This window comes from Bidens hawaiensis, unplaced genomic scaffold, assembly GCF_021521415.1.
Source record: "Bidens hawaiensis isolate Kalapana, Puna unplaced genomic scaffold, B.hawaiensis_p1.1 tig00030845_1, whole genome shotgun sequence".
In the NCBI taxonomy this organism is placed as follows: Eukaryota; Viridiplantae; Streptophyta; class Magnoliopsida; order Asterales; family Asteraceae; genus Bidens; species Bidens hawaiensis.
Genome location: NW_027495171.1, coordinates 51,087 through 66,038, shown reverse-complemented (window position 1 = coordinate 66,038; position 14,952 = coordinate 51,087).

Here is a 14,952-nt window from a genome sequence, read left to right as displayed (position 1 = left end):
AGTCTCTGAAGATGACTTTGATTCTGATGATTTGAATGCAGATGACTTAAGTGACTTGAGTGATCAAATCACTGATGAAGAAATTCAAGCTGCTGAAAAGGGTAGAAGACTGAAGAAACTAGACTCAATTGACAAACTCCCATTATTGCCACCTATAACTCCAAAGATTAAGAAACTGAATGAAAGATTGAAGAGAGCGCATGTGTCTTTTGACATATGTGAAAGATCAAAAGTGAGTTATAATGCAGTTAGGCCAGCAAGCAAAGCTGTTTTACAAAGATTTAGTGATAACAACAAGAAGAGGGTCACTGAAACAATTGTAGGTGACAACTTCATTCCAATTTATCCAGTTTTCTCAAACTGTGAAGTGTTTGATATTGGGGAAGTTGAAACCATGGAAGAATATGTGAAAAGGCAGTCAATGCATAAAGAGAACATAGATGAAGAGCCTTTGAATATGAAGAAAATTGTCTTTGTTAAGGGAAAAGTTGAAAGATAAGATATCAAGATTGAAGAATTTGTTCCATTTTCAATTGACTTTGTTGGTCTAAAGAATTAGAAATCACTTTGTGTGAAACCACCTAGACCAAGTGAGAGATTCAAGAAGGGTAGTGATCATGAAAAGTTCAAGGGAAAAGTGTGGTGCAAGAAATGTGTTGAGAATGGCCATCACATTGATACTTGTAATGAAAGATAAAATTTCAAACCTTTCCATGTCCCAAATGAGACAAAGTTTGGACAAGACTTTGTGCTTTACAAACAAAAATATGATGAATAATTGGAAAAGGGAAAGGTAAGTGGAAAGGAGATGATGAATGAAACTGATCATCAAGTTGCAAACAAGGTCAACAAAGAAAATAAAGTTAATTTGAAACCAAAGAAACATATGGCTGAACAAGGTAGAAGAAGCAAATCTCCTAAGAAGTCTGAATCTGTAATGAAGAAGAATTTTCAACCTTTGAGAATTATCCCCAATCATGACACAAAGTCAGTTATGTCTGATGATTCTCAAGGATCACCAAATAGTGAAAAGAAGAGAAACAAAGGTGTCTTTCCTAGAAAGAAACCTACTGAATTAACTGGTGATGAAAAGTTTCTGTTGAAATATGGCTATGAACCTCAAGGATTTCTTTGGAAACCTAAGGTTGAAGTTAAGGATCACCAAATAGTGAAAAGAAGAGAAACAAAGGTGTCTTTCCTAGAAAGAAACCTACTGAATTAACTGGTGATGAAAAGTTTCTGTTGAAATATGGCTCTGATACCACTTGTAGGTCCCCCAGGGGACGTCGCCGATCGATACGAGATCCGCACGAGGTCTAGGAGTGCGGAATCCTCCTAGACTCGTTTATTGGTGTAAAGATAAAGAACACAAACACGTACACGAACAAATACAAGAACGGGATAAACAAATCTGCAGATTCTTATATAATAATCAAAACGAATTACATACCAAACTCGTAAACAAATGACGGCCGACCCGAGGTGAGCTCTACCTCGGGTCGTCCCACACGACTCTCACTCTCGGTCTCTCTTTAGACAAATAAACTGTAACACACAATACACTAATTTCTGGATACAAAACCTAAACAAGACACACATATATATAGACAAAACATTTTCTCGGGCTTGGGCTTGGGCCAGTAGGCGAAGTTACGGCGAAGTTGTGATAACTTCGCCTATGGCGAAGTTGTGATAACTTCGCCTGTGGCGTTCCGCTGGTCTGAATTGCATAGCGACGGTCACAAAATGCACCAACAGAAACCTAAGGTTGAAGTTAAGGAGGAGATGAATATGGATGTGAGAGACTACTCAAGCAAGAAAGATTATGTTGTTCAAGAGTGTAACAGTGTAGTGACTGATTGTCATAGCACAACTTCATTTGTGAAAACTCCAAGGGAATGTTGATATGAAACTGATAACTGATAATTCAGATCACATTGAAGTTAGTCATGAAGATCCTGAACCCGTAACACTCACACCCAATGCTGCTACTGAAATTAAAATTTATGATTTGCAAGTTGAAATAGCTTGCACTTCATCATCTAACTAATCACTCTCTTTGTAATGTGCAGGAACAGTCCACGTCACTAAATGAAGTATGGTATATGGACAGTGGATGTTCTAGGCACATGACTTGTGAAAAGAGGTCACTTGTTAACTATGAAGAGAGGTTTGAGGGGCCAGTGGCATTTGGCAGTGATGAGAATGGAGGTAAAATTGTTGGAAAGGGTATCTTGACAAATGGTAAAGTTACATTTGACAATGTTTTCTATATTGAAGGACTTCAATATAATCTTTTGAGCATATCCCAGATGTGTGATAAAGGTTATAAAGTTGGCTTTGATGATTCACATTGTTTCATCTTAAGGCCTGAATATGTTATTCCACCTGACATGATCATGATGATTGCCCCAAGGAAGGGCAATTTATATGAAGTTAACGTGAAGGATGCTGTTTCAAGGGGTGGCACATGCTTTGTTTCTAAAGCCACTGAAAATGAGTCAAAATTATGGCATAGAAAACGGTGTCATGTCAATCTCAAGAACATGAACAAGTTAGTCAAGGGTGAACATGTTATTGGTTTACCAATAAGAGAGTTCAAATTGGATGAAATTGTGTCTCATATCAGAAGGGAAAGCAACACAAGTCTTTTCACAAGACTAAACTCATCAACTCAATTGATCAAGTGCTTGAAATGCTTCACATGGATCTCTTTGGCCCTATGAATGTACCAAGCATTGGGAAGAAAAGATACTATATTGTGATCATTGATGATTTCTCAAGATGCACTTGGGTTTATTTCCTAAGTACAAAGGATGAGACTGCTGAGTTGATCATGAACTGTGTGACAAGGGTTGAGAATCAACTAGACAAAAGGGTTAAAGTGATGAGGAGTGACAATGGTACTGAGTTAAAGAATGGAGTGATTGAAGAATTTTGCAACAACAAAGGAATACTTCAGCAATTCTCAGCTCCTAGAACTCCTAAACAGAATGGTGTTGCTGAGAGAAGAAATAGAACACTCATTGAAGCAGCAAGAACCATGCTAGCTGATGCTAATCTGCCTATTACCTTTTGGGCAGAAGCTATCAATATAGCTTGTTATGTTCAGAACATGGTACTTCTCAACAAAAGTCATAACAAGACTCCTTATGAAATCTTGTTTAATAGAAAACCCTATATGAAGTTTCTCAAACCTTTTGGATGCAAATGTTCTCTTTTGAACACCAAGGATTACTTGAACAAGTTTCAAGCAAAATCCTTAGAATGTTTCTTTGTTGGCTACTCTACACACTCAAAGGCTTACACAGTATATATGAAAGATCATTTGAGTGTAATTGAATCATCCGATGTAGTCTTTAATGAAAATCAATTCAAAACAGTTGATGGTGCAGCATGGTTGTTTGATTTAGATAAATTAATCTAGTCTTTCAAGATATATCCTGAAGACTATGATGAATCCTTTTACAAAACCAGTGTGATTGAAGAGTCAAATCAGAAGACATTGGATTTGGAAAAGTTGGGGAAAATGGTTGCAAGTAAAGAAAGTGAATATACATTCATAAAGGATCCCTCAAGGGCAAATGCGGAAGAAGTGCAAGACAATGCTGAAGAGAATAATCAAAATCAAGAACAAGATCAATCAGATGATAATCAAGTCCATCAAGAAGTGCAAGATGATCAAGTTCAAAATGAGGAAGATCCAAGCAACCAAAATGAAGAAGAAGAGTCTGAATCAAGAGAAAGGTTTCAAGATTTGTTTGAAAGAATGAATCTAGAAAACATTGGTGCATCAACCTCAGGACAGAACAATGAAGAAGCAACTGGAATTGATAGTGAAACAACTGATTTGGTCATTGAAGAACCAGAACTCCATGAATCAAATCTTAACACAAATGTTTCTACTGATATGATAATTTAAACCCCTTATGTTGAAAAGAATAATCCTTCTGAACACATCATTGGCAATATATATGAAAGGGTTACAAGAAGTCACTCTGAAACTGCAAACATTTGTTTGTACTCCTGCTTTCTATCCCAAATAGAACCTAAGAATATTGTTCAAGCACTAAAGGACAATAGTTGGGTACAAGCAATGCAAGAGGAATTGGCTCAATTCAGAGATCTACAAGTTTGGGAACTAGTAGATGGGCCAAAAAACAGATATGCAATTGGAACAAAATGGGTGTTCAGAAACAAAAGGGATGAAAGGAGTATTGTGATTAAGAATAAAGCCAGACTTGTAGCTTTAGGATTCCTACAAGAAGAAGGGATTGACTTTGAGGAAGTCTTTGCACCAGTTGCAAGACTTGAAGCAATAAGAATTTTCTTAGCTTATGTTGCCTCAAAGAATATCAGGGTATTCCTAAATGGAAAGTTAGAAGAGGAGGTGTATGTTTCTCAACCACCGGGTTTTGAGGATCCTATTTATCCTAACAGGGTGTATAAACTAAACAAAGCCTTGTATGGACTACATCAGGCTCCTAGAGCTTGGTATGATGAACTGTCAAATCACCTACTTGAAAATGGTTTCCAAAGGGGAGCTATTGACAAGACCCTCTTTTACAAAAATAAAGGAAGAGATTTGTTATTATTACAAGTTTATGTGGATGACATTATTTTTGGGTAACCAATGAACAGATGTGTATGGAGTTTGAAGAGGTAATGAAGTCCAAGTATAGCATGAGTCCAATGGAAGAAATGAACTTCTTCATTGGGTTACAAGTTCAGCAGAAGGCTGATGGGATATTCATTTACCAGTCTAAGTATGTATAGGACATACTAGACAAATTCAAGTGTAATGACTTGAAGACAGCTTCAACTCCTATGGATTCAAAAGAAAAGATGGTAGTTGATGAAAAGTGGGAGCCAGTGGATGAGCATGAATACAGAGCAAAAATTGGATCACTAATGTATCTAGCTGCTTCAAGACCTAATATCATGTTTGTTGTATGTGTCTGTGCAAGATTTTAGTCAAGCCCTAAGGTCTCTCACATAAATGCAGTCAAGAGGATCTTTAGATATTTGAATGGAAGACCTGACTTGGGAATTTGGTATCCAAAGAACCAGTCTTTTGATCTGATTGTCTACACAGACAGTGATTATGATGGCTGCAATATAAGCAGGAAGTCAACTTCAGGAGGATGTCAATTTTTGGGTGATAGATTGGTGTCATGGCAATGCAAGAAACAGACAATAGTGTCAATCTCAACTGCAGAAGCTGAATACATTGTTGCATCTGCCTTTTGTGCACAAGTCCTCTGGATCCAAAATCAGATGTTGGATTATGGTTTGAACTTTCTAAACACCCCTATTTACATTGATAATACTGCTGCATCTTTTATTGTTAAGAATCATGTGCAACATTCCGAGACCAAGCACATTGAAATCAGACATCACTTCATAAGAGATTGTAGTGAAAGAGGTTTAATTGAAGTAAAAAGAGTTGATACAAGTGACAATTTGGCTGACCTATTCACAAAACCACTTGATAGAACCAGATTTAACTTTCTTCTGAAAGCCCTGGGAATGATCAACTCTAATGAAGTATGATTTATGACATGTACTTGATTGAGCAAACTGACTATCTTTTCAAAGTCTTGTTGAATGTTGTCTGTGTGAATATGTTTGAATATAATACTCTTGATGTTAACTGATATGTGCTTATTTGACTATATGTGCAAAATTAGGTATCCTTGATACTTTTGCTTGTTTATCAGTTGATATGTGTATAATGTCATGATAAGTGTTTTGATATGATTTATGTGACTGTTCATGCTTATCTGACATCTTTGCTTAAATGTTTGAATATGTGTGTTATCTGATCTGATGATGTTGTTGGTGCATGATGTCAGTAGTTCAGTGTCAAGTGTCTGTAATCGTGTTAGTTAGATTTGTGTTTAGTATGTAAGCGAAGTTCTCACAAGTTCGCTTGTTATAGGCGAACTTGTGGAACAAGCGAAGTTAGCAACAACTTCGCCTGAACATACCAGGCGAAGTTGTCGCCTTTATATACTGCTAGGTTACGGCAGTTGATAAGTAAGTTCATCAGTTTGAGTTTTCTGCAAGTTTAGAGAGTCAGAGAGTTTGTATTGTGTGATCTTCATATCACGTGTTTCCGGTTGCAATATAACGTCTTTGTGTTTATTGTAACGTGTTTAATCGTATCGTCTTCTATGCTCGTAACGTCTTACGTAGGGATTCCGCACCTACGTAGAACGAGATATCTCGTGTAGATCCGGCTGGGAACCTTCAATTGGTATCAGAGCTATTGCTTGTGATTGTGTGGTTCGGGATTATCACGCGGGTGTAGAAATCGTTCCGTTCGACTATTTGCGGGACGAGTTTGCTAAGATTTTGTGTCCTACTCACCTCCCACCTTCAAAAACAACCCATAACACCTTCACACACCTCGAAAAACCCAGAAATCTAATCTGCAGAAAGTTCGTGTTCATCAGGCGAAGTTGCCGTCACTGTTAGTAGGGTTTCGGCGAAGATACAAGGTTAAGCGAAGTTATCCACAACTTCGCCTACTCCTTCAAGTTCGCTTACCTCAAGCGAAGTTACCCACAACTTCGCCTAACTCCCAAGTTCGCCCAACTTAAGCGAAGTTATACTCAACTTCGCCAAATCCGGCGAATTTAAAAAAGTGAGCGAAGTTACGAACTCCAGCGAAGTTATCCACAACTTCGCCTACAGTACTGTTTGAAAATAAAATTTTTGATTTTCGGATTTCTTTGAGTTTCGTGAAAGATGTCTTCAATAAACATTACCGAACTGGTAAAGATGGAAGTAGAAGCGGGTTCAGCTACTAAGGCACCCAAGATGCTAAAAGGAACGGATTTTGTGGCGTAGAAAGATAGATTTGAACAATATGTCAAGTACAAAGACGCCAAGATGTGGGTGTGCATACAAGATGGGTACATCCCACCAACTGCTGAGTATGAGGGTCGTGATCAGATTAAGAAATACAGCAAGATGGAAGAAGAAGAGAAGAAAATGTATGAGGCCGAAAGCAAAGCTCATGCAGCGATCACAATGGCTCTTCCACAAGAAATACTTCACACCTTCAGAAAGTATAAAACTGCTCGAGAGCTTTGGGAAGCACTTGAAAACCGGTTTTAGGGCAATGTGGGAATTCATGCATCGAAGATTAAACTTCTAAAAACCAAATTCTCGGTCTTCAAGTATCTGAAGAATGAATTACTTGATGATATCATCACTAGATATTATCATCTGATGACTGAACTCAGCAACTATTCAATTGTTTACAAAGAAGATGAGATTGTTGAAAAGCTTCTTGATGCTCTCCCACCGAAATGGGAGATGTACACTGTGTTGATGAGAGAAGACAAAGACTTTGCTGACTATGACCTGGAGACAGCAGTTAACAAGCTAAGAACGTTTGAACTGAACATGGTTCGAAAGGAGACACCTACCGATCAGGTTCAAGATCCGGGTATGTATGGTGCAAAGGTTAACTCAGGTTCAAGTTCGAAGTCTGAATCATCTGCTTACTACTCTAAGGGAGAGTCGGGCGCTAGTTCAACACATGATGGTCATGTATCTCTCAACATGAATGGAGATGTGTGCTTTGTAGCTGGAGGATCAAATGCTTCTCAACCTCAAGCGACCAAGAGTAGTTTTTCCCCAAGTGTTTCAAACAACAACTACTCGAAGATGCCCATGAGTGTTAAATCTGCTGAACATCAGTTTGTTCTCTATGCATCTTTTATTGCTTCGTATGAGAATTACAATCAGGGTAAGATTGTTGATCCTGCAATTTTGGATGAAGACTATGACCAGATCGATGCTGATGATCTGGAAGAGATGGATCTGCAGTGGCAGATGGCTATGATTGTGAGAAAGGTTAAGAGGTTCATGAAGAAGACTGGCAGGAAGTTTGTCGGTGAGAGGCCAGGGTTTGATAAGTCGAAGGTTCGCTGTTACAACTGTCAGCAGAATGGTCACTTTGCAAAAGAGTGCAAAAATGAACGTGTAGAACGCAGTCAAAACAGGTCTACACAGCAGAGTGGTAGTGGTAATGATAATAGAGCCATGATTTCCAGACAGAACGGGGAGTACAACTGGAATCTGCACGTTGAAGAAGTATTCGAATAGGCCAATTTGGCAAACATCGAAACTGCAGATAGTGAGAAGGGAACTGGCAAAAATGAAGCTTACATGGCAGATGTGGCAGACCAGCTCTCCGAGGTAAGTACCGAACTCCCTTGTACTAAGTGTGAACACCTGTCTGAACAACTGACAACTATAACTGATCAGTTTGTTAGTTTGGATGCGCAGTTTAAAACATTAAAAGAAGATCATCATTTCACTAAAGCTAGAGAAAATAGTTACAAAGTAAAAATTAAAGCTAGTGAGAAAGATATTAAAAGTCTTAAAGCAAAGCTTGCTGAAAAAATTCAAGTGATTGATCTTAGCAATGAAGTACTAGAAGAGAAAACCAAACTAATAGCTGAAAGGGATAAACAAATAGCTGATCACCAGGTGAAAGTGGTGGAACTTAACAAGAAACTTGAGCAATTCAGAAATTCCTCCGCTATACTTGATCACCTCGTTAGTGATCAAGGTTCCCCAAAAAGGGGAGGAATTGGTTATCATGAAGTTCCACCACCTTTCAATCATAATTACACTTATGACCCTAGTAATCAGAAATCTGTTGACGTTGACTATGGTCAGACAGTTCCGGTTAAGGTAACGATTAAAGAACCAGAAGTTAGTAAAGGCGAAACAAGTAAGCCTGTTACTAGTGTTAAGATTTCTGCTTCGAGTCCTGTCTCATCAAACTCGGACAAGTCATCTGAGTCGAGTGAGACAAAACAAGAGGAAGTGTTACCAAAAAGTGGAGAGAAAAATAAAACACCTGAAAAGAAGTCTCCACTAAACCCGTATGTCCCACCCTATGTGAGACAAACGGGCAGTAATACAGCCTCAACATCTAAGAAAACTTTTGATAAGAAAGTTGAACACATGAGTTGTTTTAGATGTAATCAATTAGGACACCTAATTGCTGATTGCCCTCTGAAGCAGAGATTCAGAGGTGTGAGGCCTTCGAGAACTGAGAATAGAACTAACGGAAATGTTAAAACTGAAAACCCATCAAAATTCAGAAATTGGACTAATCCAGGTTTTCAAAGAAATCGATCTCAATTTTTCACTGCTAACAACCAAACCATAAGTAATAATTCTTTTAATTCGCGAAGGTTTGGATGGCCTCATAGACTACGAGAAGGTATCCTATTAGGACTCACAGAAATTATCATGATACTAACTTTGGACAGCTAAGGTACGGGATGTATCGACCCAAGACCAATAGGTCTTGGGTCCCTAGATTTTAATCATCTGCTTTAATCGTGCAGGAACAGTTGAACAGGGCTGCCAACAATCAATGGGTTGTGGATAGCGGCTGTTCCCGGCACATGACAGGTAACAAGAAATTGTTACACGACTGGAAACCTGTTCAAGGAGGAAGAGTGAGTTTCGCAGGAGAGAGCGGTGGAAGGATCACAGGAATTGGGACTGTGACTAACGGAAAGATGACGTTAGAAAAAGTAAATTTCGTTGAAGAACTGAAGCACAATCTGCTGAGTGTTTCGCAGATCTGTGACAAAGAGTACATCGTACTTTTTACAAAGAATGAGGCGATCGTCCTATATCCTGGTTTCAAGATACCAGAGGATTGGATTGTTATGAAGGCTCCAAGAGAGAAGAATACATATATCTTGGATATGAGGTCGACTGAGATGGCCACAGAAGAATCGTGTCTTCTGTCAAAAGCAACTGAATCGGAGTCCGAGTTGTGGCATAGGAGAATGGGGCATATTCATCTTCGAAAAATGAACTACCTTGTCAAAAATGGGCTTGTGCTGGGTGTTCCCTTGAAGAATTTCAACTTTGAAGACAAATGCTTATCATGCAAAAAGGGAAAGCAACACAAGAAATCCCATCACATCAAGAAGGTCAATTCAATAGTCAGTACCCTAGAAATTACTTCACATGGATCTCTTCGGTCCCGTGAGTATAAAAAGTCTAGGTGGAACTTCATACGGCTTGGTGATCACTGATGATTACTCTCGATATTCTTGGGTATATTTCCTGAAGTCAAAGGATGAAACAGTACAGATGGTAAAGAATTTGATTACCAAGGTTGAGAATATCATGGGAAAAACGGTTAAATTCATCAGGAGTGACAATGAAACTGAGTTCAAGAACTATGAGATGGAGATCTTCTGCTTACAGAAAGGGATAGAACACCAATACAGCGCACCGTATACTCCGCAACAAAATGGAGTGGCTGAGAGGAAGAACAGAACGTTAATTGAAGGAGCCAGAACCATGCTGGCTGATTCGAAGCTTCCTGTGGTGTTTTAGGCTGAAGCTGTTGCAACAGCCTGTTATATCCTTAATAGAGTGTTAACTGTTAAAAGATTAAATAAAACATGTTATGAACTTATGCATTCGGGTCCCCGTGTTCGATATTAAAGACCAATTCTAAATTTGGTGAAGTAGCCGATGAAGGAATCTTAGTCGGATACGTTGTTGGGACTCCCAACAGACGGGTCTTTAATACATCGACCAGCAAAGTTGAGGTGGTGTGTAACACTGATATCACAAGTTACAAATCACCAAAACCAAGCACGGGACCCGCCGGGGTTTTCGACTATGATAGACTTTTTAAATCGTTTAACATACCTTATTTGGATTGTGCAGAAGTTGAAGAAAGACTTGCTACGAAGATGATTTGCGATGAGGAAGACACTTTGGTGCAACGACCACAGTATGATGAATGTCAGCCTTCCTCGTCAAATGCTGTCGATACCCCTGCTGCCTCCACAGAAGAGGAATTCTTCAATCCGTTTCACTCTCAACATCAATCACCCATTGATGAGCTATCTTCGAACCTGGAAGACAATTTGCATGTCAGTTCGGTTCCGACTACGAGAATTCACAAAAATCACCCTTTGGAGAATGTGATAGTTGATCTGTCCGCCGGTGTACAAACAAGACAAGGCTTGAATGAGCACACCTGTGTTTACACAAGCATTAAAGACACGGGCATTATCAACGAATGCTTGTACACCTGCTTCATCAGCCAGATTGAACCAAGGAACTATCAAATGGCTCTTAAGGACAGCTCGTGGGTCGAAGCCATGCAAGAAGAGTTAGCTCAGTTCAAGAAAATGGAAGTATGGAATTTGGTTGAAAAACCAAAGAATGTGCATGCGATAGGCACCAAATGGGTCTTCAAATGTAAGAGAGATGAGAAAGGGATTGTTATCAGGAACAAGGCGAGGCTGGTTGTTAAAGGTTTTAATCAGCAAGAAGGGATTGATTACAATGAGGTGTTTGCTCCTGTGGCAAGATTGGAAGCCATTCGACTGTTTTTGGCATTTGCTGCTCACAAGGAGATGAAGGTATTTCAGCTAGACGTGAAGAGTGCTTTTCTTAATGGTAAAGTCGATGAGGTTGTGTACGTTGAGCAACCTCCGGGTTTTCCTGACCCAGACTTTCCCGATCACGTATACAAGCTAAGTAAAGCACTGTATGGACTACATCAGGCACCTCGTGCCTGGTATTCAACTTTATCAGATTACTTGCTTGCGAATGAGTTTGAAAGGGGTAAAATTGATAGCACATTGTTCTTCAAGAGAAAGGGTAGCGACTTTCTGCTGGTGCAAGTCTACGTGGACGACATTATCTTTGCTGCATCAAATGTCTCCATGTGTCAGGAGTTTGAGGCCGTCATGAAGAAGAGGTTTGAAATGAGTGCTATGGGTGAACTAACTTTCTTTTTAGGATTGCACGTTGATCAGAAGAAAGATGGGATGTTCATTCATCAGACGAAGTATGTCCATGATGTTCTCAAACGCTTCAAGATGGAGGACAGCACTCCATATGATACTCCAGTCTGCGTCAATCACAAATTGGGTGCTGATTCAGACAACGATGCAGACGTGGACCCAACCCAATATCGGGCAATTATAGGTTCTTTAATGTACTTAACTGCTTCTAGGCCTGATATAATGTTTGCTGTTTGTCTTTGTGCACGCTTTCAGGCAAACCCAAAAGAATCTCATTTGAAGGGTGCGAAGAGGATACTGCGGTATCTCAAAGGCAAGCCGAAGCTGGGGTTGTGGTACTCGAGAGGAGGAGACTTGGAGCTAGTCGCTTACACAGATTCTGATTATGGAGGGTGCAATCAGAGTCGGAAGATAACGACAGGTGGATGTCAGTTTCTTGGTGGCAGATTAGTGTCATGGCAATGCAAGAAGCAGACCTCAGTCGCCATTTCAACCTGTGAAGCAGAATACATGGCAGCATCCAACTGCTGCTCTCAGGTTCTTTGGATTCAACAACAGTTGCACGACTATGGTCTGAATATCTCACTTACTCCTATTTGCATTGATAACACTGCTGCTATCTCAGTAACTAACAATCCCGTAAAGCACAGTAAAACTAAACATATTGACATTCGTCATCATTTTATACGGGATTGTGCTGAGAAGAAACTGATTATAATTGAAAAGGTTGACACGTTAGATACTTTCGCTGACTTGTTCACGAAAGCGTTTGACAAAACTAGATTTCAAAACCTTGTTGAGCTGAATGGGATGATCAATCCCGAGTAACTGTGTCGTGTGTTTTTGTGTAAAAAAAACGTCACTATCACTAAGAATTATGTCGGTTACTTCAGTTTGAAGGACATATCTTCGGATATGTTTGGTCCTCATTTCTACTTGTAGAATATGAGGATAGCCATTAACCAGATGACTGAAAGTGATCGGGGCGGTTTATGATGTGTTTTTATTCTTTCGCTGAAAATTAGTCGATCATACTTAGTTAGAATGACACATACTTGTATGTGGTCGGTCCAGCTGATCCATTGGATCTTCGGGATAGCCGTTTACCTGAAGATTTTGATTTGGTCGGGGCGATTGAAGTTAAAATTTTTTTTAAGGGAGATGAATTATTTTTCAAGTCTACTACTTTGTAAGAAGTTTCTTTACTATGTTAACAGAAAATTGATCCAACCCTGGAAAGTGATAGATATACTGATTCTGTGTGCTTAACTAGTGAAGTTATTAGGCTTAAAAGACTTTAGAACAGTCATTGTATGTCATGGTAGCTTTTTATGGTGCGTAAAAGTAGAAGTGATACTAACTAAATCTACTCAATTTTACGTGGAAACTCCTTAAGAGTTGTGCATGTCTTCATACATATCTTTTCGAATGATAGGCAGAAAAGCAATTACCCAGTCATACACGAGCCCGTGAGTGTTCTGATTCCCGTGAAGATAGCGTGTCAAGACACTGCAGTGATCCAGATTCGGGACTTGCAGTTGTTTTCTACTTGAAGTTGTGTATATGCATGTTAAAAAAAATGTATTCTAGAGTTCATAATGTTAATGATTCTCAATCAAGACGCAAGAAGGTGAACGGGAAGCAGAGTCTAAGATCGAAGAGTAATTACTACTTAATCAGACACTAAGGGTCGAAGTCAATTCGGGGTGACTTGGGGAAAGCCAAATACGCTTTGAAGGCATCATAATCTCTGAGTTGTTGCCCACTTAAGTTTTGAGCTTAATTGAACCTAACTCGTATCACCGAAACGATGAAAACCATTTTAAGTATATTACCTGCTTACAACCTGTTTCTTTATGTCATAATACAGCTAAACACGGATCTGTGTGACAGTCACGTAATTAGTATGATTCCTGTTCGGATCTTTTCTAAAACATGGTAGTCCCTGTCAAGACTGAAATTTGATCCCGTGTACTTTATTTTAAAAGTTTTTCTACTTATGTAGTTGTATTATTTTATATGTGGTTACTTGGTCTTGATCGTATCATTTAACGCTTTAAAGGAAGTTTTTAAAACTTTATTGAAAATTGTTCAAAGTATAGGGGTTTGTTTTGTAAATACCGGCGAACTTGTTCATAACTTCGCCTGGAATAGGCGAAGTTATCGATAACTTCGCCTGTACTAACTTTGACCCTATATAAAGAAGTTTTAAGGTCAGACGATTCATTATTTTCCAAATCTCAGCGAACTTATCTCCGTATAACCTAAGCGAACTTATCGTTCTTCAATCTGTGTTAATCTTTTTCTCGATTCTATTCCGATTCAAGGTGTGTAGTGTTGATTTATCATATATCCTCTGTCAATCAATGTTAATCAGTGTGTGTTTCGAGCTGTTTCGTGACCTCGTCTGTCGATACCTTAAACACCCGATTTTCAAACTTGTAACTACGTGATCGTAAACTACTTGAACGTCAAAACTTTATAAAATCATGTGTTACGGAGTCCTCGATCTCCAATTTCATCGTCTACACGTCGAATTGAAACCTTAACTGTTGCCGATTCGAATTCGGCGAAGTTACAGTTTAGGCGAAGTTGCTCTTAACTTCGCCTGAGGTTTAACTTCGCCTGACAATTACTTCTGTAACAATTTATGAGACGATGTTGTGGTTAAGCGAAGTTATCTTTAACTTCGCCTGGCCCTTTTTACTTAACTGTTAACAGACGAAGTTCAAGTTGAAGCGAAGTTGTTTCCCAACTTCGCCCCACCTTTAACTTCGCCTATACAGAATAAATCACAACTTCGCTCTTGGTAATAGGCGAACTTGTGATTTGCTTTGACGTTTATCTAACTTAGTCTGTTTGTTGCAGATATGGCTGCTGTAGCTGGAGCAGGTGGTGCAGGCGGTGATGACGGTGGAGATAACCAGAGACAGTTCTTCCCGGGTCATAACATGTACATAACATTAGACCCGGAGGCGAGCGGAGTTGATGATTTCCGCGAAATCATCTCATTTCTTTTACGCTCGCGTATATTCCACGCGATTACAACAACACTGCCGATATCCTTGCCAAACATTGAGGATTTTTTGGCAGACCGTGGAATATGATTGTAAAGTTGAGCCCCCGGTGA